Raw genomic sequence first — 23,408 nt, forward strand, 5'->3', positions numbered from 1 at the left:
CTTGCTTTCAAAAAAAAAAAAAAAAAAAAAAAAAACAAAGATTTAAAAAAAACAAAGAATTTATTCGCGTAAGGCTGTTCCCTTACAAAATAAACGATACATAAGTCTTCCTTACTTTTCAGTTGAAAGTAACAAATTTGTCTAAAATTTAAAACGTTTTTTACTAAAAACGATTTTAAAATATTTCTCTACAATCTTTTATCCATTTTATTTTGTCAAATTACCAACAATACAATCCTTTCACATTTTAACAAATTATCCCAGATTCATATGTAAATTACAAGAATACGTGTAAAAATAAAAACAAAATTAAAACAAACTCTCATAATTTCCAACTTTAAAATAGCCATACTAAATCTACAACATATATAGTAGTAGTCAAATAAATGTATGAAATTACGTGTTTTGTTGCAACAAAAAAACCTCTCATAATGTCAAGAGCAACACACAGGCGGCATCAGTAGCAAACGATATCATCAACATTAACAGAAACAACAACATGACGATAATGAAGATGATGACGTTGATGTTGTCATCATAACAAACAAGTAGCATGAATACGAATGATGTATGAATGTATGAACATACGCATCAATAACTTGCATTGGACATGGCTAATTTGGTTTGGTCAAAATCAGACAGGAACACCAGCACCATCCAACTTGTTTAACAAATGTAGCAATTTGAAACGTAAATGTAGGAGTACATTGTTTCATCATCATATCAGGTTCAATAATGATGAAAGAGATGTAAATGCGTAGGTGATTATTAAGATAGCCCCAAAAATTCTTCTTCAGTTTTAGTCCAGTTCTAGTCAGTTCTAGTTCAGTCTCTAGTTCATTCTAGTTCATTTCTAGTTCAGTTCTAGTTCAGTTCTAGTTCAGTTCTAGTTCAGTTCTAGTTCAGTTCTAGTTCAGTTCTAGTCCAGTTCTAGTTCAGTTCTAGTTCAGTTCTAGTTCAGTTCTAGTTCAGTTCTAGTTCAGTTCTAGTTCAGTTCTAGTTCAGTTCTGGTCAGTTCTAGTTCGTTCTAGTTCAGTTCTAGTTCAGTTCTAGTTCAGTTCTAGTTCAGTTCTAGTTCAGTTCTAGTTCAGTTCTAGTTCGTTCTAGTTCAGTTTCTAGTTCAGTTCTAGTTCAGTTCTAGTTCAGTTCTTGTTCAGTTCTAGTTCAGTTCTAGTTCCGTTCTAGTTCTATTCAGTTCTAGTTCAGTTCTAGTTCAGTTCGTAGTTCAGTTCTAGTTCATTTCTAGTTCAGTTCTAGTTCAGTTCTAGTTCAGTTCTAGTTCAGTTATCTAGGTCAGTCTAGTTCAGTTCTAGTTCAGTTCTCAGTTCAGTTCTAGTTCAGTTCTAGTTCAGTCTAGTTCAGTTCTAGTTCAGTTCAGTTCAGTTCTAGTTCAGTCTAGGTTCAGTTCTTAGTTCAGTTCGTATAGTTCAGTTCTAGTTCAGTTCTAGTAGTCAGTTCAGTTCAGTCTAGTTCAGTTCTAGTTCAGTTCTAGTTCAGTTCTAGTAGTTTTCTAGTTCAGTTCTAGTTTCCAGTTCTAGTTCAGTATTCAGTAGTCAGTTCTAGTTCAGTTCTAGTTCAGTAAGTCTAGTTCAGTTCTAGTTCAGTTCTAGTTCAGTTCTAGTTCAGTTCTAGTTCAGTTCCTAGTTCAGTTGCTAGTTCCTTCTAGTTCCTGTCTAGTTCAGTTCTAGTTCAGTTCTAGTTCAGTTCTAGCTCAGTTCTAGTTCAGTTCTAGTTCAGTTCTAGTTCAGTTCTAGTTCTAGTTCTAGTTCAGTTCTAGTTCAGTTTCTAGTTCAGTTCTTAGTTCAGTTCCTAGTTTCAGTCTAGTTCGAGTTCTAGTTCTAGTTCAGTTCTAGTTTCAGTTCAGTTCAGTATAGTTCAGTTCTAGTTCAGTTCTAGTTCATTCTAGTTCAGTTCTAGTTCAGTTCTAGTTCAGTTCTAGTTCAGTTCTGTTCAGTTCAGTCAGTTCTAGTTCAGTTCTAGTTCAGTTCTAGTTCATTCTAGTTCAGTTCTAGTTCAGTTCTAGTTCAGTTCTAGTTCAGTTCTAGTTCAGTCTAGTTCAGTTCTAGTTCAGTTCTAGTTCAGTTCTAGTTCAGTTCTAGTTCAGTTCTAGTTCAGTTCATTTAGTTCAGTTCTAGTTCAGTTCTAGTTCAGTTCTAGTTCAGTTCTAGTTCAGTTCTAGTTCAGTTCTAGTTTCAGTTCTAGTTCAGTTCTAGTTCAGTTCTAGTTCAGTTCTAGTTCAGTTCTAGTTCAGTTTCTAGTTCAGTTCTATTTCAGTTCTAGTTCAGTTCAGTTCTAGTTCAGTTCTAGTTCAGTTCTAGTTCAGTTCTAGTTCAGTTCTAGTTCAGTTCTAGTTCAGTTCTAGTTCAGTTCTAGTTAGTCTATCAGTTCTATTCATCTAGTTCAGTTCTAGTTCAGTTCTAGTTCAGTTCTAGTTCAGTTCTAGTTCAGTTCTAGTTCAGTTCTGGTTCAGTTCTGGTTCAGTTCAGTTCTAGGTTACTTCTAAATTCAGTTTAAGTTCAGCTCTAGTGTAATTGACACCACCCTACTTATGAACACTCAATCGATTTTCAAAGAAGAAAAAAGAGCACAGTAGTGGCCAATAATAATTACCTGCTCCTTTTTGGTCAAAAACATTATCAATGTCAATACTTTCTCGTTTATTCGGAAAAAGATGAATACATGCATGGGTTTTTTTGTTTTGGTTCACATTTCTTTTGTATGGTTTTTATTCATAATTATTTCAATGCAACCAATATCAGACATTTTTGTCTCCCTGCCTCTTTGGATTCCGAAAAGCATTTCCATTGCAAAAAACATGTGTGTGGTTAAAATTGGCATTTGATATGGAATGGAATGTGTTGATTTTTTTTTTACTTTTTTTGGCTTTCTGTGAAATAAAATTCAACAAAAATTTTTACATACAGTAGTTTTCCGATTTAACGACCATTCAATTCTACGAACATCGCATTTAACGAACAAGCTAATTTTTCCTATTGACTACCTTAAATAACGAACAAAACTTGTTTTTTGTACTCTGTTTAACGAACTAATAAAAATATTATTATTTAAATGAAGATAAAATGACATTTATCAAAAATAACAAATAACCTAAGTTGTAGCAAAAAACTATACCGTTGTTTTAAGCGGTGCTTTTATACCCAAAACTGTAACACATTCTGGGTTCTTATTAAATTTTAGTTCGATGTAGCTATGTCCGTCCGTCCTTCAGATAATGACTAACGCTCAATACTCGCTTAACAATACGAGTACGCCGATGAAATTCGATACAAACATGTTTTATACTAACCGAAATCTCTAACAAATTTTATGGGAATCAGTCCATAATTGACCTTACCCTCCATATCAGGCCCCCTTAAGAAAATTACTTCAACGCTCATTACTCCCTTACAAATACGAGTATAGTGATGAACTTCGAGAAATAACTTTAAATCTCATGACTGAATTAAAAATACAGCGATTAAATTCGACACAAATATGGTTTAAAGGTGGGTATATAAGATTCGGAATTTTGTGTTTTGTGCTATTTTTATAAAAAAAGAATTAATTTTTATAAAATACATTAAAAAAAATATTTTATGTACCTTTTTTTAATTATTTTCCTACCAAAAACCCACGTTTTAGTAAGTACTGCATATAACGAACTTTTCAATTTTACGAACAGGCCTGACAACATATGGGTTCGTTAAATCGGAAAACTACTGTACATACAAACATATGGATGCATTTCATATTGATACAGTATATGTATATCTGGGCAAAGAGTTAAATGGATGGATGGATGGTTGGTTGGATGCCAGAATAGATGTATGGATGGATGAATGAATGAATATTTGGTTTAACACAAAATATGAATATAAGTATGTATGTGTGTATGTTTTGATTGTTTGTTGTTTTTTCCAAAGAGTATGAGTATTTATCACATTTTTCATATTTGAACACGCGCTCACGTTTTTATAAATCCATGACACCGTGATTGAGTGTGTAGTTCAGTATATGATTGCATTAATTGCAAATTGTCTGTCTGTCTGCCTGTTTTTGTATAAATCAGTGAACGAATGCGTAAAGGAAAGAGCTTGGGTAAAAATGTGTGTAAATAAGTGTAAAAGTGCAGGCATTTTATAAAAAAATATATAGATGTGTGGATATAAAGAATTTTTCTTCTGAAAATTATATAGTTGATATATTAAAGAAATAATTTAATAAATTGTTTTAAGAATGAAGTGCAGAAAATGTATTATTATTGGGTGAATTAAAAGATTTTGAATCAAAGATTAAATAATTTTACAAAAATTGTTTTTGGTTAGCTCAGTTCTAGTTCAGTTCAAGTTTCAGTTCTAGTTCATAGTTCTAGTTCAGTTCAGTTCTAGTTCAGTTCTAGTTCAGTTCTAGTTCAGTTCTAGTTCAGTTCTAGTTCAGTTCTAGTTCAGTTCTAGTTCAGTTCTAGTTCAGTTCTAGTTCAGTTCTAGTTCTGTTCTAGTTCAGTTCTAGTTCAGTTCTAGTTCAGTTCTAGTTCAGTTCTAGTTCAGTTCTAGTTCAGTTCTAGTTCAGTTCTAGTTCAGTTCTAGTTCAGTTCTAGTTCAGTTCTAGTTCAGTTCTAGTTCAGTTCTAGTTCAGTTCTAGTTCAGTTTCTAGTTCAGTTCTAGTTCAGTTCCAGTTCAGTTCTAGTTCATTTCTAGTTCAGTTCTAGTTCAGTTCTTAGTTCAGTTCTAGTTCAGTTCTAGTCAGTTCAGTTCAGTTCTAGTTCAGTTCTAGTCTAGTTCAGTTCTAGTTCAGTTCTAGTTCAGTTCTAGTTCAGTTCTAGTTCAGTTCTAGTTCAGTTCTAGTTCAGTTCTAGTTCAGTTCTAGTTCAGTTCTAGTTCAGTTCTAGTTCAGTTCTAGTTCAGTTCTAGTTCAGTTCTAGTTCAGTTCTAGTTCAGTTCTAGTTCAGTTCTAGTTCAGTTCTAGTTCAGTTCTAGTTCAGTTCTAGTTCAGTTCTAGTTCAGTTCTAGTTCAGTTCTAGTTCAGTTCTAGTTCAGTTCTAGTTCAGTTCTAGTTCAGTTCTAGTTCAGTTCTAGTTCAGTTCTAGTTCTAGTTTCAGTTCTAGTTCAGTTCTAGTTCAGTTCTAGTTCAGTTCTAGTTCAGTTCTAGTTCAGTTCTAGTTCAGTTCTAGTTCAGTTCTAGTTCAGTTCTAGTTCAGTTCTAGTTCAGTCTAGTTCAGTTCTAGTCAGTTCTAGTTCAGTTCTAGTTCAGTTCTAGTTCAGTTCTAGTTCAGTTCTAGTTCAGTTCTAGTTCAGTTCTAGTTCAGTTCTAGTTCAGTTCTAGTTCAGTTCTAGTTCAGTTCTAGTTCAGTTCTAGTTCAGTTCTAGTTCAGTTCTAGTTCAGTTCTAGTTCAGTTCTAGTTCAGTTCTAGTTCAGTTCTAGTTCAGTTCTAGTTCAGTTCTAGTTCAGTTCTAGTTCAGTTCTAGTTCAGTTCTAGTTCAGTTCTAGTTCAGTTCTAGTTCAGTTCTAGTTCAGTTCTAGTTCAGTTCTAGTTCAGTTCTAGTTCAGTTCTAGTTCAGTTCTAGTTCAGTTCTAGTTCAGTTCTAGTTCAGTTCTAGTTCAGTTCTAGTTCAGTTCTAGTTCAGTTCTAGTTCAGTTCTAGTTCAGTTCTAGTTCAGTTCTAGTTCAGTTCTAGTTCAGTTCTAGTTCAGTTCTAGTTCAGTTCTAGTTCAGTTCTAGTTCAGTTCTAGTTCAGTTCTAGTTCAGTTCTAGTTCAGTTCTAGTTCAGTTCTAGTTCAGTTCTAGTTCAGTTCTAGTTCAGTTCTAGTTCTAGTTCAGTTCTAGTTCAGTTCTAGTTCAGTTCTAGTTCAGTTCTAGTTCAGTTCTAGTTCAGTTCTAGTTCAGTTCTAGTTCAGTTCTAGTTCAGTTCTAGTTCAGTTCTAGTTCAGTTCTAGTTCAGTTCTAGTTCAGTTCCAGTTCAGTTCCAGTTCAGTTCTAGTTCAGTTCCAGTTCAGTTCCAGTTCAGTTCTAGTTCAGCTCTAGTTCAGTTCTAGTTCAGTTCTAGTTCAGTTCTAGTTCAGTTCTAGTTTAGTTCTAGTTCAGTTCTAGTTCAGTTCTAGTTCAGTTCTAGTTCAGTTCTAGTTCAGTTCTAGTTCAGATCTAGTTCAGTTCTAGTTCAGTTCTAGTTCAGTTCTAGTTCAGTTCTAGTTCAGTTCTAGTTCAGTTCTAGTTCAGTTCTAGTTCAGTTCTAGTTCAGTTCTAGTTCAGTTCTAGTTCAGTTCAAGTTCAGTTCTAGTTCAGTTCTAGTTCAGTTCTAGTTCAGTTCTGGTTCAGTTCTAGCTCAGTTCTAGTTCAGTTCTAGTTCAGTTCTAGTTCAGTTCTAGTTCAGTTCTAGTTCAGTTCTAGTTCAGTTCTAGTTCAGTTCTAGTTCAGTTCTAGTTCAGTTCTAGTTCAGTTCTAGTTCAGTTCTAGTTCAGTTCTAGTTCAGTTCTAGTTCAGTTCTAGTTCAGTTCTAGTTCTGTTCTAGTTCTGTTCTAGTTCTATTCTAGTTCTGTTCTAGTTCTGTTCTTATTCTCTTCTAGTTCAGTTCTGTGTGTTTCTCTATCAAATAAAAATATATTGTGACCCGGTATTTCATATAATACTTTAGATCTTGATGAAAATAAAGAGATAATAATAAAGGACCACTTAACACTATATACTGTGGTCTGACAAACAATTAAGTTTCAATTTTCTCACAAAAACCAACGAAAGACACCAAGTATAATAAAAAGAAACTGACAAAAAAATTCAATAACAATTTTACAAAAAAAGTGAAAATTATACAGGCTTCATAAAGTTTTATATTTTTTGGGCAACAGGATTTGTTTTTTCTTACAAAAACAACACAATCATAAAATCTAACAAGTGTTGAAAGAGAGGTTGGCAAAAAACCTTAACAAGTGACTTACAAAAATATACAATCACATTTCGTTAAATATACAAGTTTGTATGTAGGATTCTTCATTATGAATGATTTTGTTGTTGTTGCAGTTGTAAAAGTAGTAGTGGTATTGTTATTGTTACAATTTTTTTTCTCTTACTACCCACTGCTCATTTATTTCAATTGTTATTTTTATGTGCCTTAAGTTATACTACAATTTCCTTTTCATTTTTTTTTTTTTACCCAAAAGTATTGTACTTTTTTTGGGGTAACTACATTTTTATGTTATTTTATAACAAGCTTTTTTTTGGGCCGTCTTTTTGTTGCTTACCTACCACTTTTTAACATTTTCTACCATCATAATAAATGATCAAAGCGGTTTTTATATTCATCATCCGTTTTGTGTTGGGAAAATGGGAACAAACCAGAAGATGAATAAGGCAACAAGTATGATGAACAGGAAAAAGAAATATTATTACTGAACGCTAATGTTGTGTAGTGAGTAAGAAAAGTGACAAAAATTTGCAATTTTTAAGCTGTCACTTGACTTTGTAAATTACAAACCATCATACCAGCCATTCCGTTTTTTTTTTATTTGTACATTCATTTGCTGTTACTTTTTTCTTGCTGTTGCTTTAGCTCTACCAGAAAGGGTTGCTAGTCTGTTTGCTGGGGCTTTATGTCGGCAATTTGAATTTATTTTTTCACGTATTTTTTTCATATTGTGGTTTCTGTTTGAAAAAAAAAAAAATTGAATATTGTCAGTTGTTGTCGCTGTTTTGCATATTTAACCTCATTTGCTTGACTTGGTTTCTAGCAAATATTTTAATAAGAAAAAAAAAAAAAAAAAATACTATTATTCCAAAAAGGATTTTAAGATAATTTCAATAATGATTTTAAATGAATTCGATGTTTGACAATTATATTGGTGTCTCTGGCTATATGTTTTTGACATTTCAGTAAAATTAAAACAGATTTTCTAAATTTCTCAATTTCATTCAAGAATATTCCTTTTCTTCTGTAAATTTTTCTATGGAGAAAATTTCTGAGAAATTTTCTGAAGAGAAAATCTTTCAGTTTCTTTTTATAAAGAAAATATCACAGTTTTGATAAATTTTCAATAGAGATAATCATTTAGTTTCTAAGAAATTTTCTACATTGCAAATATCTTTTATCTCACCATTTATAAGAATTTTTCATTACTGAATTTCTTGGAAATTTTCTATGAAGATATTCTTCTAGATTCTAAGAAATTTTCTATAGACAAAAAACTAAGTTTTTGAGAAGCTTTTTATGAAGAAAATCTTTCAGTTTTCGAAAAATTTTCGATAGAGAAAATATCTCTCTGTTGCTGAGAAATTTTCTATAGAGAAAATATCTCAGTTTCTTAGAAATTTTTTATTGAAAAAATGTTTCAGTTTCTGAGAAATTATCTATAGAGTAAATCTCTTATTTTTTGACAAATTTTCTATAGAGAAATCTTTAAGTATCCGAAAAAATGCATATAGAGAAATTATCTCAGTTTCTGAGAAATTTTCTATAAAGAAAATCTATTTGTTTCTGAGAAAATTTCTTGTAAAAGTCTCCCAGTTTCTGAGAAACTTTCTATATAGCCTTCATTTTCTTAAAATTTTCTGCAGAGAAATTCTCTCAATTTTTGAAAAGATTCTATGAAGAAAATGCAATCACCATTGTCTATTGAGTATTTCTCAGATTTTGAGAAATTTTCCATAATGAAAAGCTCAATGTTTCAGAAATTTTCTATAGAAAAAATTTCTAGTTATGGGAAATTTTCTATAGAGAAAATCTGAAAATGTTTGAAAAAATTTGTCATTCCCTTTGTAACACATTGAAATATTGGTCATAGATCCACAAAAGTATATATATTCTGGGTCCTTATTAAATTCTAAGACGATCTAGCCATGTCCGTCCGTCTGTCTGTCTGTTGAAAATCTGTAAATTTTTGAAAAATGTCATTCCGTTTGTAACACGTCGTAATATTGGTCATAGACTCACAAAAGTATACATATTCTGGGCTCTTATTAAATTCTAAGACGATCTAGCTATGTCCGTCCGTCTGTCCGTCTGTCCGGCTGTCTGTCTGTTGAAAACACGATAGAGTCCGAACGGAATGAGTTGGAGAGTTGAAATCTGAAAATGTTTAAAAAAATTTATCATTCCGTTTGTAACACATCGAAATATTGGTCATAGACCCACAAAAGTATATATATATTCTGGGTCCTTATTAAATTCTAAGACGATCTAGCCATGTCCGTCCTTCTGTCCGTCTGTCTTTCTGTTGAAAACACGATAGAATCCGAACGGAACGAGATGGAGTGTTAAAATTTTCCACAAATATTGTTTGGTTTGTTTGTTATTGAAAATGGGCGATATCGGTCCACATTTTCGGATAGCCCCCATACAAGTGGATACCTGAAAAACAGCTTTAACGGGCATTACTGTTTTAAAAGTTCGAGTATAACAGTGAAATTTAATATAATTAAGTTCCAGAAATCTCCCTAACAAATTGTATGAGGATCGGTCCATAATTGACCCTACTCCCCATATAAGGTCCCCTTTAAAAAAAGTTTTATAATGCCCATTACTGGATTAAAAATACGAGAATAGCAATGAAATTACATAAGTAAGTTTCTGACGAGCCAAAACCTCTCTACGAAATTTTATGTGGATGGGTCCATAATTGACCCTAGCCCCCATATAAGGGGACCAACATCAAACAAGGCAAAAGAAAAATGTTTGAATTTTTTAGCAATAATTCTAAAACAATAAAACGTATTTAAAGTGTTTAAAGCAAATAATTTTTACTTCAAATTCGTTTTTAATCAGTTGATTGTTTTCTTTTTAAAACACACTTTTCTTCAACTAAACACAAAATAAAAGTTTTCATCATTGTTCTTATTTTTTATTTTCATTAAGTATTTCTTTCGTCTTGTTCTTTTATATTCTCATAACTTTACAACTGCTGACAACAGGAAATGTTATCTTCATTACTACAGCGTCTCATTTCCTTTTGCAAGACTAAATGAATAAAATATGTATTTTTGAAGGACATGAGGAGAAAATACGTAAGCAACTACATCTACCCACAACTACATCTGCCCTTCATAGACACAAATTGTTTAAGTTAAGAGGAAATGAAGAGCTTAAAACAACAATAGCTAGAAACGTGACCGCTGGAATAAAAAGGAAACATTTTCTTTATAGAAGATATTTTCCATAAAGAAAATGTCTCATTTCAAAAGAAATTTTCTACATAGAAAAAGTTTAATTTATAAAAAATTCTTTAAAGAATACTTTCCATTCAAGATAAATTTTCTATATGTTCACATTGTTTACTTTCAGGTTTTGGTTTAAAATCATCCACCATAATTCATTCATACACTCACTCATCGGTTCCTTCAGCTTAAAAAGGTAAGTTGCTCTTACTTTAAGTTTTATTTATTTGTATTTCTTTTTTCGTTCTTTAACTAATTTAGTTCCTTTAACCCCACCTAACTCACTTTCTGCATTCCGTTCTACACATTCCAACGTCATTTTGTGCTTATTACACTTATAAGAGCATTTATTTCTTAAGATTTGACACCCTGGTTGAAAAAATACAAAAAAAAAAAAAAATTACAACATTATAAAAGAATGAGCGGAAAACGCAGCAAGAGAAAAAAAACTTCTAAGAAAAATACGCATATTTTTCTTTACAAAAATCATAATTTTTTCCTTCCTTTCTTGTTTGCAGTCACTCCCTTCATTCCTGTATAAGAAAGAAGATTAATTAGGAAAAATATGAAAATTGTTTTGATTCATTACCAGTGAAATTTTTATTTCTTTGTTTTATTATATGACTTTTTCCTTTTTCCTTATTTTCGTCCTTAATAGCGTCTAGTGCCATAATCCATTTTTTTCACTTGTCTAAGTTTATAAAACAACAACTTTTCAAAAACAATAAAGTGCCCAACAGTCAAGAGTTGTTTTTCCTATTTATTTTTTTTGATTTTTTTTTTTGTGTCCGGTTTTTTGTCTTTAGCAGAAATATAACAACAACTGATGCCAAAATTTAATTTTTGTTAATCAAGAAGGACATTGGTTTCACAAAGGAATATTTTCCTTAAAGGGATTTGAATTTTAGGGATTAAAGCTAATTTTCTAAGATAATTTTTTAATATTCTTTGCAACGAAAAATTTTTCTCTGTCGAAAGACTTTCAAAATCTCAGAAACTGAGAGATTTTCTCTATAGAAGATTTCTCAGAAACTGAGAGATTTTTTCTATACAAAATTTCTCAGAAACTAAGAGATTTTCCCTATAGAAAATTTATCAGAAACTGAGAAAATTTCTCTATAGAAAATTTCTCACAAACTGAGAAATTTTCTCTCAGAAAATTTCTCGAAAACTGAAAGATTTTGTCTACAAAAAAATGTCTCACAAACTGCGAGATTTTCTATATAGAAGTTGTCTCACAAACTGAAAGATTTTCTCTATAGAAAATGTCTCACAAGCTAAGAGATTTTCTCTATAGAAAATTTATCAGAAACTGAGAGGTTATATCTATAGAAATCTCTCATAAACTGAGAGAATTTCTCTATAGAAAATTTCTCACAAACTGAGAGATCTTCTCTATAGAAAATTTCTCATAAGCTGAGAAAATTTCTCTATAGAAAGTTTCTCACAAACTGAGAGATTTTCCCTATAGAAAATTTCTCACAAACTGAGAAATTTTCTCTTAGAAAATTTCTCGCAAACTGACAGATTTTGTCTACAAAAAATTTGTCCGAAACTGAGAGATTTTCTCTATAGAAAATTTCTCTCAAAATAAAAAATTTTCTCTATAGAAAATTTCTCTGAAACTGAGAGATTTTCTCTATAGAAAATTTTTCTGAAACTAACAGATTTCCTCTATAGAACATTTTTTAGAAACTAAGTTATTTTCTCTATAGAAAATTTCTCAGAAACTGAGAGGTTTTCGGTATAGAAAATTTATCAGAAATTGAGAGGATTTCTGTATAGAAAATTTTTCAGAAACTGAAAGATTTTTTGTATAGAATATTTTCTGTACAGAAAATTTTCAGAAACTGAGAGGTTTTCTCAGAAAATGAGAGATTTTCTCTATAGAAAATTTCTCAGAAACTGAGAGATTTTCCCTATAGAAAATTTGTCAAAAACTGCGACATTTTCTCTATAGAAAATTTCTCAGAAAATGAGAGATTTTCTCTATAGAAATTTTCTCAGAAAATGAGAGATTTTCTCTATAGAAAATTTCTCAGAAAATGAGAGATTTTCTCTATAAAAAATTTCTCTAAAACTGGGAGGTTTTTTGTATAGAAAATTTCTCAATAATTAAGAGGTTTTCTGTGTAGAAAATTTCTCAGAAACAGAAAGGTTTTTTGTATAGAAGATTTCTCAGAAACTGAGAGGTTTTCTGTATATAAAGTTTCTCAGAAATTGTCAGGTTTTCTGTGTAGAAAATTTCTTAGATTTCTCAAGAATTTAAGATATTTTCTTTATTATAAAATCGAAGCCTGAACGAAAATTTAGTAATTTTAATTTTTTGCATTGCACCAGTTAGAAATCCCTCATACTTCCTCCCCAAAATGAAAATCTTCAATTTTTTAATTACTTTAAAGAAAAAAACTAAAAACCATTAATATCTACCTCTTGCATGTTCATGGTCAAAAAACGAGAAACGACAAAAAAGAGTTAGTCATTCCCTTAATGAATAAATGAGTGATTGGAAGGACGCACAAAGACAAAAAAAACAAGTAAGAGTGTTATATTCGGCAATGCCGAATCTTATATACCCACCATCAAACCTCGTTTGACTAGAATGAAACTTACTTATGTCGAACTTCATCTATATACTCGTATTTTTTAGGCCAGTTATAAGCGTTAAAGTAATTTTCTGAAGGGGACCTTATATAGGGGGTAGGGTCAATTATGGGTCGATCCTAATATAATTTGGTAGACAGAATTTGGTTCGTATTAAATTTATTTGTGTCGAATTTCATCGCTACACTCGTATTTTTAAGCCATTAATGAGCGTTGCAGTCATTTTCTAAAGGGGAGGTTTCTATGGGGGGTAGAGTCAATCATGGGCCGATCCTCATAAAATTTTTTAGATAGATTTTGACTCGTATGAAACTTACTTATGTCGAATTTCATCTATATACTAGTATTTTTAAGCCAGTAATGAGCGTTAAAGTCATTTTCTGAAGGGGACCTTATATGGGGGGTAGGGTCAATTATGAACCGATCCTCATAAAATTTTGCATAATGATTTTGGATCATAAGAAACTTCCATATGCCGAATTTTATCGCTATATTCGTATTTTTAAACAAGTTATGGCTGTTAAAGCTGCTTTTCGAGGGGCCACTTGTATGGGGGCTATCAGAAAATGTGGACCGATATTGCCCATTTTCAATACCAAACAAACCTAACCTGTTAGAAATATTTATGTAAAATTTCAACCCTCTAGCTCTTTCCATTGGGACTCTATCGTGCTTTCAACAGACAGACAGACAGACAGACGGACGGACGGACAGACGGACAGACGGACAGACATGGCTAGATCGACTTAGAATTTAATGAGGACCCAGAATATATATACTTTTGTGGGTCTATGACCAATATTTCGATGTGTTACAAACGGAATGACAAAATCAATATACCCCCCATCTTTTTTGATGGTGGGTATAAAAAAAAGAAGTCCAACAGACATACAAGTGGTTTACAAGTAAATAATTTAAAAGCTGCATTTAGTTCATCTCGTCGAATACTTTGTTTTTGTTGTTATTTTTTTTTTTTTACTTTTAGCCGGCTTTTCTTTAATGTATAGACAGGACTAGCGTGCGTGCAGTAGTCTTTTAGTCTCTTAGTTTATGTCCTTTCGGGTGAGTGGTGTAGAGTCATTTATCCTGCAATTAATCATGATTACGCGTTTTTTTTTTGCCATTGCTCGCTCTCTGCCCATGTTTTGCTGGTAACAAATTCTTTTTATGTCTTTTACTTGTTGCTGTTGAGGGTGTTCAGTTTTGTTACTCATACTTCAACATCATCAACAGCAACATTTATTTAGTTTTTTTTTCTTTTCTTGCATTTAATTTTTATTTATTTAAACTTGCGTTTATTTTTATGTTTTTTTATTATTTCTTCATTTTCCTTTTTTTTTTGCTTTTTTTATTTTTTTCTTGGAGTGTCTTAAGTTATCTTGTAGTATTCTTATTCATTCCTTTGTATTCAGCACTTGTCAGAAATTGAGAGGTTTTCTCTATAGGAAATTTTTCAGAAACTGAGATATTTCTCTATAGAACATTTCTAGAAAACTAAAAGGATTTCTCTGTAGAAAATTTCTCAAAGACTGAGATGATTTCTTTGTAGAAAATTTCCCAAAAACTGAAAGTTTTTCTTTACAGAAAGTTTCTAAGGAACTGAAAGACATTCTTTAAAGGAAGTTTCTCAGACATTTCAGTGTGTCAAGGATAGAATAATATTTGTTAGAAATACTTACTCTATGTATTACAAAAAAGGTTGCCTTTTGTTGTTTTTGGTTCAATGTTCATGTCAAACTCTTACTGTCTTCTATATTTGCCACCCTGCAGGCATCGCTCAAGAGATTTGGCGTAAACTTATTCATTTGATGTGTCTTATATGCGAAGATGTCTAGTATTTCTCTTGTTTATTATTATTATGTATTTCTAATTTTCTCTATACCACATTTGCTAAAGTTTTCTTGTATTTTTAATTTTCTTTTATACATCCATGACTTGGGCGTCTTTATAGAACTCTTGTTTCTTTGTTTTTTACTTCTTAAGTTTTTTATATCTGTTGCATTCAGTGTATAAGTTTGTATTTTGGTATTCGTCAGAGTCTTTTGTTTAGAGTAGATTTTTCTTTTGCGGCTTTTTTTATTTTTTCTATTTTGTTTGATTTTCTTTTATATCAAAGTAAATAAAGTTTGTCAATTCTTATAAGCCTTATTGTCATTTCAAAGAAGTAAATTTAAAATTAAAGATTATCTTTTGCCCTATTTACGAGTATAAATTAAATTAATTTCGATTTCTTAATGCCAGTCTGCTAATGTATATACTTCAGCACAAAATTACTGTTGATTGATTAGTTTAAATTTTGCTAATCTGCAAGTGGTTAATCAAACAAATTAAACAGAGAATCGTTTATCATGTATATCTAGAAAATGGGAATAATAATAATAATTTCTTAATTTAAAATTCTTATAATTATAATCTGAGAGATTTTCTTCTTTATATAATATCTCAGAAACTGAGAACTAGAAAATTGCCCTGAAACTGAATGATTTTTTTAAGATATTTCACAGAAACTGAGAATATGTATAGGTCTATAGAAAGTTTTTTTTTTAGGAATTAAGAGTTTAACTCTTCAGAAAAATTCTCAGAAATGAGCAAAATTTTCTCTCTCGAATATTTCTTAAATCTGAGAGTTTTATTTATATGATTTTTTTTTTACAATCTGAGACATTTACTCTATAGAAAACTTCTCGGAATTTAAGAGATTTTTATTACAGAAATCTTCTCGGAATCGAAGAGATTTACTCTATAGAAAACTTCTCCGAATCTAAGATATTTTTATTACATAGAAACTTGAGAGATTTTCTCCATAGAAAACCTTATAAAATATTATTCTGAAATTAAGATTTCTTTCAAGAATGTTTAATGTTTTTGTTAGAAATTGTGAAATTTACACTTCCAAAAATTTCTCAGAAACTTCAAAATTTTCTCTTTTGAAAATTTCTTAGAATCTGAGAGATTTTATTTATAGAAAATTTCATAGAATCTGAAAGATTTTATTTCTCAGAATCTGAAAGACTTTCTATTTTTCTATTTAGAAAACTCCTCAGAATTTGAGAGATTTTAATACAGAAAACTTCTCAAAATCTTAGAGATTTTCTTTATAGAAAACTTCTCACTGTCTGTGAGATTTTTTCTATAGAAATTTCTTAGGATTCATGAAATGTTTTCTCTATAGAAAAGCTCACAGAATCTGAGATCTTTTCTCTATAGAAAAGCTCACAGAATCTGAGATGTTTTCTTTATAGAAAAGCTCACAGAATCTGAGATCTTTCCTCTATAGAAAAGCTCAGATTTTCCTTATAGACAATTTTATAGAAAATTTCTCACAATTTCAGAGATTTTCTTTATAGAAAATTTCTCATAATTTGAGAGATTTTCTTTATAGAAAATTTCTCACAATTTGAGAGATTTTCTTTATAGAAAATTTCTCACAATTTGAGAGATTTTCTTTATAGAAAATTTCTCACAATTTGAGAGATTTTCTTTATAGAAAATTTCTCACAATTTGAGAGATTTTCTTTATAGAAAATTTCTCACAATTTGAGAGATTTTCTTTATAGAAAATTTCTCACAATTTGAGAGATTTTCTTTATAGAAAATTTCTCACAATTTGAGAGATTTTCTTTATAGAAAATTTCTCACAATTTGAGAGATTTTCTTTATAGAAAATTTCTCACAATTTGAGAGATTTTCTTTATAGAAAATTTCTCACAATTTGAGAGATTTTCTTTATAGAAAATTTCTCACAATTTGAGAGATTTTCTTTATAGAAAATTTCTCACAATTTGAGAGATTTTCTTTATAGAAAATTTCTCACAATTTGAGAGATTTTCTTTATAGAAAATTTCTCACAATTTGAGAGATTTTCTTTATAGAACATTTCTCACAATTTGAGAGATTTTCTTTATAGAACATTTCTCACAATTTGAGAGATTTTCTTTATAGAACATTTCTCACAATTTGAGAGATTTTCTTTATAGAAAATTTCTCACAATTTGAGAGATTTTCTTTATAGAAAATTTCTCACAATTTGAGAGATTTTCTTTATAGAAAATTTTTCACACTTTGAGAGATTTTCTTTATAGAAAATTTTTCATAACTTAAAAGATTTTCTTTATAGAAAATTTCTCACAATTTGAGAGATTTTCTTTATAGAAAATTTCTGACAATTTGAGAGATTTTCTTTATAGAAAATTTCTCACAATTTGAGAGATTTTCCTAATAGAAAATTTCTCAAAATTTAAGAGAACCTCTTTATAGAATATTTCTCAGTTTAAGGCAGATTTTTTTGTAGAAAAATTCTCAGCTTATTAGAGGTTCTCTTATGGAATATTTCTCAGGGGGTGTGGGGTTTTCTTTATAGAAAATTGATCATTTTGGGAATAGTACAAAATCTATCAATATATTTTGTATTTAATTTGTTTCTATAAAACATTTACAAAATAATCTCTAAACTTCACCAACGTGTCTGCCCACAATAAATCTACAAAATTAATCGCCCATTTTACCTTTTGCCTTCAAAACTAATTCAACTTTGACCAGGATTTATTCAATTTTAAAATAAATTTATTTTCTTCTTAGAAATGTACAACGTTCCCCCCAAAGTAAAACATTAAGAAAAATAATCAAAATATCTTAAGTGTATTTATCTATAATCTCTGGCATAAACTAATAAAATTTTGTAACTTTATCCCAAAAATGACCACAAAAAAAAAAAATAAATAAATAAATACAAATACGAAATTTTATAAATCACAAATTTCTTAGCACGTAGGAATGTGTACGAGCGTGTGTGTGTGTGTGTGTATGTGTTTGATTTAGAAGTATAATCCTTTTATAAGATTACATGATTCTTAATATACCAAGACAAACATGATTTAATACAATTAGTAAAATAGAGAAGCAGGAGAGTAAATAAGGAAACAAAGTCAAAAAGTAAAATATAATAAATAAATAAACTTAAATATAACACTTATACAAACAAATTTTATTATGGTGAGAAACATATGTTTGTGACTGTAGATTCTTAAATTTTGGGGAAACAATGTATCCGTATGAAACGGATCCCTTGGAAATTTTTTAAATATTATTTATATATTAAGAAGATTCTGTGACAGATATGTATGTTATTTAATCAGGCGAAATTGCTATTTTATTGTCTCCAAGTAGTCCAAAATGTAGTGAGTTTAAAGAGTTTTTACCACTCATTAGGAATTCTTAGAAGTAATTTTACGCAAAAGCTGTGTACTTTTCCTCTTAAATCATCTAAAGTAAAGTTAGTGTGGAATAGCAATGACTTCACTATTAATAGTTATGATATTGTTTTGCTTACTTTTGATACCCACTGTATTAAAATAAGGAATAATGTATGTGTGAAAACTCTCTTACAAACACATATAGAAAAAAAAAACAATTAATAACAACGTGTTTTGAATATTGAAATAGTTGAAACGTGATTTTGGGTCTATACGTAAAAGTTTCCTTTTTAGTTTTTAACTTTTGGTGAGGGTTTGTATTATTATTTATTTTTTTTTCCGACAAAGTCATTGTTTTCATGTCTCTAGTATATCAAATATCTATATATAAAATAATATAAAAGCATATGTTAAATTTGTAGTAATAGACATATAGTTTTTTTTATCCTTTCCATATTTACATACTTAAGTGTACGACAATGTCATTGTATTCATATAAGTGTCTGTGTATAGTTATGTATGTATGTGTATTAAATTAAAATGACTTTGCCAAAAGGATAATTAGATTACATGCAAATTAAATGCACTGCAGGGAATTTATGCAACGAACCAGTCAACCAACCAACAAAACGTCAGTTAAACAGTCATATCAACCCTTCAAAAAATCTACTTTGTATTTGCAAAAAAATTCAATGGTTTTGGCGAATATTTAACCCTTAATGTCATTTAAAATAAAAGTAGGCAGCTAATTAAATTAATTGTATTTTAATTGACTTTTTTCGATTTTTTTTTATAGAAAATTTCTCAAAATATGAAAGATTTTCTTTATATAAGAATTATAAGAAAATGAGGGATTTTTTCTATAGAAAACTTTTCAGAATCTGGGAGATTTTGTTTATAGAAAATTTCTCAGAAACTAAAAGATTTTTTTATAGAAAATTTCTCTGAAGCTGAAAAATATTCTTTATAGAAAATTTCTATGAAACTGAAAGATTTTCTTTATAGAGAATTTCTGTGAAACTGAAATATTTTCTTTATAGAAAATTTCTCAGAAACTGAGAGATTTTCTCTATAGAAAATTTCTCAGAAACTGGGAGATTTCCTTTAAAGAAAATTTATCAGAAAATTTGAGATTTTCTTTATAGAAAATTTATCAGAAAATGAGAGATTTTCTTTATAGAAAATTTATCAGAAAATGAGAGATTTTCTTTATAGAAAATTTATCAGAAAATGAGAGAGTTTCTTTATAGAAAATTTATCAGAAAATGAGAGATTTTCTTTATAGAAAATTTCTCAGAAACTGAGAGATTTTCTTTATAGAAAATTTCTCAGAAGTTGAGAGATTTTCTTTATAGAAAATTTCTCAGAAACTAAGATATTTTCGTTATAGACAATTTTCAGAGAATTTTTCAGAAACTGAGAGATTTTCTTATAGAAAATTTCTCAGAAAGTGAGAAAATTTCGTTATAGAAAATTTCTTAGAAACTGAGATATTTTCTTTATAGAAAAATTTTCAGAAACTAAGAAATTTTCGTTATAGAAAATTTCTCAGAAACTGAGAAATTTTCGTTATAGAAAATTTCTCAGATGCTGAGAAAATTTCGTTATAGAAAATTTCTTAAAAAATGAGAGATTTTCTTTATAGAAAATTTTTCAGAAACTAAGAAATTTTCGTTATAGAAAATTTCTCAGAAAGGAAATCTCTCAGAAACTGAGAGATTTTCTTTATAGGAAATCTCTCAGAAACTGAGAGATTTTCTTTATAGGAAATCTCTCAGAAACTGAGAGATTTTCTTTATAGAAAATTTCTCAGAAACAGAGATTTTCTCTATAGGAAATCTCTCAGAACTGAGGGATTTTCTTTATAGAAAATTTCTCACAAACTGAGAGATTTTCTTTATAGAAAATTTCTCACAAACTGAGAGATTTTCTTTATAGAAAATTTCTCACAAACTGAGGGATTTTCTATATAGAAAATTTCTCACAAACTGAGAGATTTTCTTTATAGAAAATTTCTCACAAACCGAGAGATTTTCTTTATAGAAAATTTCTCACAAACTGAGAGATTTTCTTTATAGAAAATTTCTCTCAAACTGAGAGATTTTCTTTATAGAAAATTTCTCACAAACTGAGAGATTTTCTTTATAGAAAATTTCTCACAAAATGAGAGAAAATATCTCACAAAATGAGAGAAAATATCTCACAAACTGAGAGATTTTCTTTATAGAAAATTTCATAGAAACTGAGAGATTTTCTTTATAGAAATTTTCTCAGAAACTAAGAGATTTTCGTTATAGAAAATTTCTCAGAAACTTAGAGATTTTCTTAGAAACTGAGAGATTTTCTTTATAGAAAAGTTCTTAAAAACTGAGAGATTTTCTCTATAGAAAAGTTCTTAGAAACTGAGAGACTTCATTAGAATAAATGTTTCAGAAACTGAGAGATTTTCTCTGTACAAGTTATCTAAATTTTATTTTTTTTTTATGTAAAGTTGTTCACTTTAAACATATTCTTTAAAAATTTGTAATTCGTCTGAAAATGTTAACTTTTTTAAAAATTTAATTTTTCATAATATTTATTTGATGTTTGAAAAAAATTTTGAATTAAAAAAAATTGAAATATTTCAAAAATTTATGAAAGTTTTAAGAATTTGCAGAAGTTTGAAAAATGTTAAAAGAGTTTAAAATTTATAAAAACACGAACATCTTCCATTATCATACTTGCAAATATATTTTGAAAAAATCCCAAACAAAGAGTCACTTTGAATATATTTTCATCATCTATAGGTTAATAACTTTTGCTGCAAGCTATGAAAAAAAAACTTTCCATATGGTAGCAAAAGACAAAGTAAAACTTTATGGTGTTAATGTTCAACAAGCCGGTAAAGATAATGATTTTATTATTTATTTTTAATAAAAAAAATAAAACAGACAGATATGAATAAATAATTACCTTGACATAATAAAGTTGTTAAACAAATAAACAAACTGCTTTAATTAAACTTGTAAAGATGTCAACAATTTTTTCATTTTAAATAAAAGTTTTAAATTTTTGCAATATATTTTTAAAACAATTGAACACTTTTTCCACACAAAATTGATATGTCACATATGTTTACTTAAGCACTTTTAAAATTTTATTTAAATTTTTACACGTTGTATTTCTTAAAAACACAATTTAAATATTTTTTTTCAAATTTTCAAAAATATTTTATTTCTAAAATTTTCTATTGCTTTTGTTGAGTGAATGTATGTATGTTTGTTTGTTTGTTTCTAATTTAAACCAATATTTATTTAGTATTTTAAATGTAGGAGCAAATTGCAAACTGTCTTGGAACGCGTCAACTAACCAACTGAGTTCAGGCAAAGTCGGTTATTAGAAGCTTACAAACTGCAGTCAATATTCAGCGGTATGACTTAAATATTCATGATTCATGTTTGTTGCTGTATTAACGTTGTATGTAGTATTGTTTTCCCGTTTTTAATAAAGAAAAAAAGAATAACGAGTATTCTGCCACTGCTTTCTACTTCATCTATATGTTCCTACAATATGTTGCATGCAGATGTTCATCGATGCTCATCATGGAGATGCTGATGATGGCGATAACGATGCAAGGGGGATATTCATAATGATAATGAAGTTTCTTAATGATGACACTAGTAATAGTTAGGCCGCCTGGCTGGGAACAGTGTATAATAAAATCCCACCAGCAATAGGTGCATTCAACCAACCATTCACATAAGCCATTCAAAGTCCAGGGGGGTATGGAGTAAATGTTGTATACATCGTGTTACGTGTGATTGCGAAACATTATAAAAGTATGTGATGCAACCAACGGCAGAATATTGCCACATTTACGAAGTCAAGTTTAAAAGCAAACGATAATAAACGATGTATACCTCCTTCTGCTCATGTAGTAATAAAAAATTCTAGAATACGTTATTGCTCTAAACACTTGCATATAAACACACATACACAATCCCTTCCATATGTAGTATTTATAATGGAAAAAATAAAATTGCACTGATAAATTGCAAAATTTTGCCATAAAAAATGTAAAAAACTATAACAATTTAAAATCTCTTTCCACTGTTGCTGTTGCTAGAGCACAACATTGCGACATATCCGTTTCCGGTATCTGTCACCTTCCTTACATTCTCTAAACAAAAACTCAAACACATACACACACACACCAACACTTTATTTTTCTAAACACTTCAAACCACTGCATACTTTTCGGAAAAAAGCTCTATTTTATTTTTTCATCATTGTGTCACATGCAACAGGCACCTCTAACTGTTGCGCTTTCTCTAGGGGAATTTTAGGTTCTTATACATATTGTTTGTTTTTGTAAAGAAAGAATTTTAAATACAAACAATTTTATTTAAAAAAAAAACACGTTTTTGCTCTCACTAACTTTCGGTCTCTTTGTGTTTGATTTTCCAGGGGTAATATTCTACAAGTTGTACCTGTTGCCTTTTTAGTTTTCTTTGTAACGTTATGTATGAGTGTTTCTAAAGCTGCACCCAGTTTTTCTCTGTGTTAGTGTGTGACAGGTTTTGTACTCACTTATACACTTGCAATAACTCTCGCCGAGAATAATTGTTTTTGCTATAGTGTTGGTAAGTGGTTTTAATTGCAAGCTCTTGACTGGAGCACTAGCTAGTCTATTAACTGGACAAAAGCATTGACTATTGTATAGATCAAAGTCTAATCTGCTAAGTCTAGATTATCTATAGAACATCATTGCTTATTTTATAGCCTTGATCACATATTATTATTATATACATATAGATAGACCAGATCATTGTCTAGACTATATTCTAGATCAAACTCATGTCTATATGGAAGTTATTGTTTGGTCTATAGAGTAGATCATTGTCTAGTCTATAAAGTAGATTATTGTCTAGTCTATAGAGTAGATCAGTGTATAGTCTATAGAGTAAATCATTGTCAAGTCCATAGAGTAGACCATTGTTTAGTCTATAGAGAACATTGTCTAATCTACTCTATAGAACATTGTCTACTCTAGAAGAGAAGATCATCTTCTAGTCTATAGGATAGATCACTGTCTAGTCTATATAGTAGATCATTGTCTAGTCTATAGAGTATATCATTGTCTAGTCTATAGAGTAAATCATTGTCTAGTCTATAGAGTAGATCATTGTCTAGACTATAAAGTAGATCATTGTCTAGACTAAAGAGTAAATCAGTGTATAGTCTATAGAGTACATAATTGTCTAGTCTATAGAGTAGATCATAGTCTAGTCTACAGAGTAGATCATTGTCTAGTCTATAGAGTAGATCATTGTCCAGTCCATAAAGTAGATCATTGTCTAGTCTATAGAGTAGATCATTGTCTAGTCTATAGAGTAGATCATTGTCTAGTCTATAAAGTAGATCATTGTCTAGTCTATAAAGTAGATCATTGTCGAATCTATAGAGTAGATCAGTGTATAGTCTATAGAGTAAATC

The 23,408-nt window shown here is 29.7% G+C and overlaps 1 long non-coding RNA gene across 1 annotated transcript in view; it reads left to right on the forward strand.

The window, feature by feature from the left end:
- Positions 1-21,298, forward strand: part of LOC119609918 — a 66,839-nt gene extending 45,541 nt beyond the window's left edge. The window contains exons 3-4 of the long non-coding RNA XR_005231962.1: positions 10,265-10,333; positions 21,231-21,298. This is a non-coding gene — a long non-coding RNA (uncharacterized LOC119609918). The remainder of the gene's footprint in view (positions 1-10,264; positions 10,334-21,230) is intronic.
- Positions 21,299-23,408: the final 2,110 nt, after the last annotated feature.

This window comes from Lucilia sericata, unplaced genomic scaffold, assembly GCF_015586225.1.
Source record: "Lucilia sericata isolate MDLA Ls3-8-SP2 unplaced genomic scaffold, ASM1558622v1 Contig001085F_arrow, whole genome shotgun sequence".
NCBI lineage: Eukaryota > Metazoa > Arthropoda > Insecta > Diptera > Calliphoridae > Lucilia > Lucilia sericata.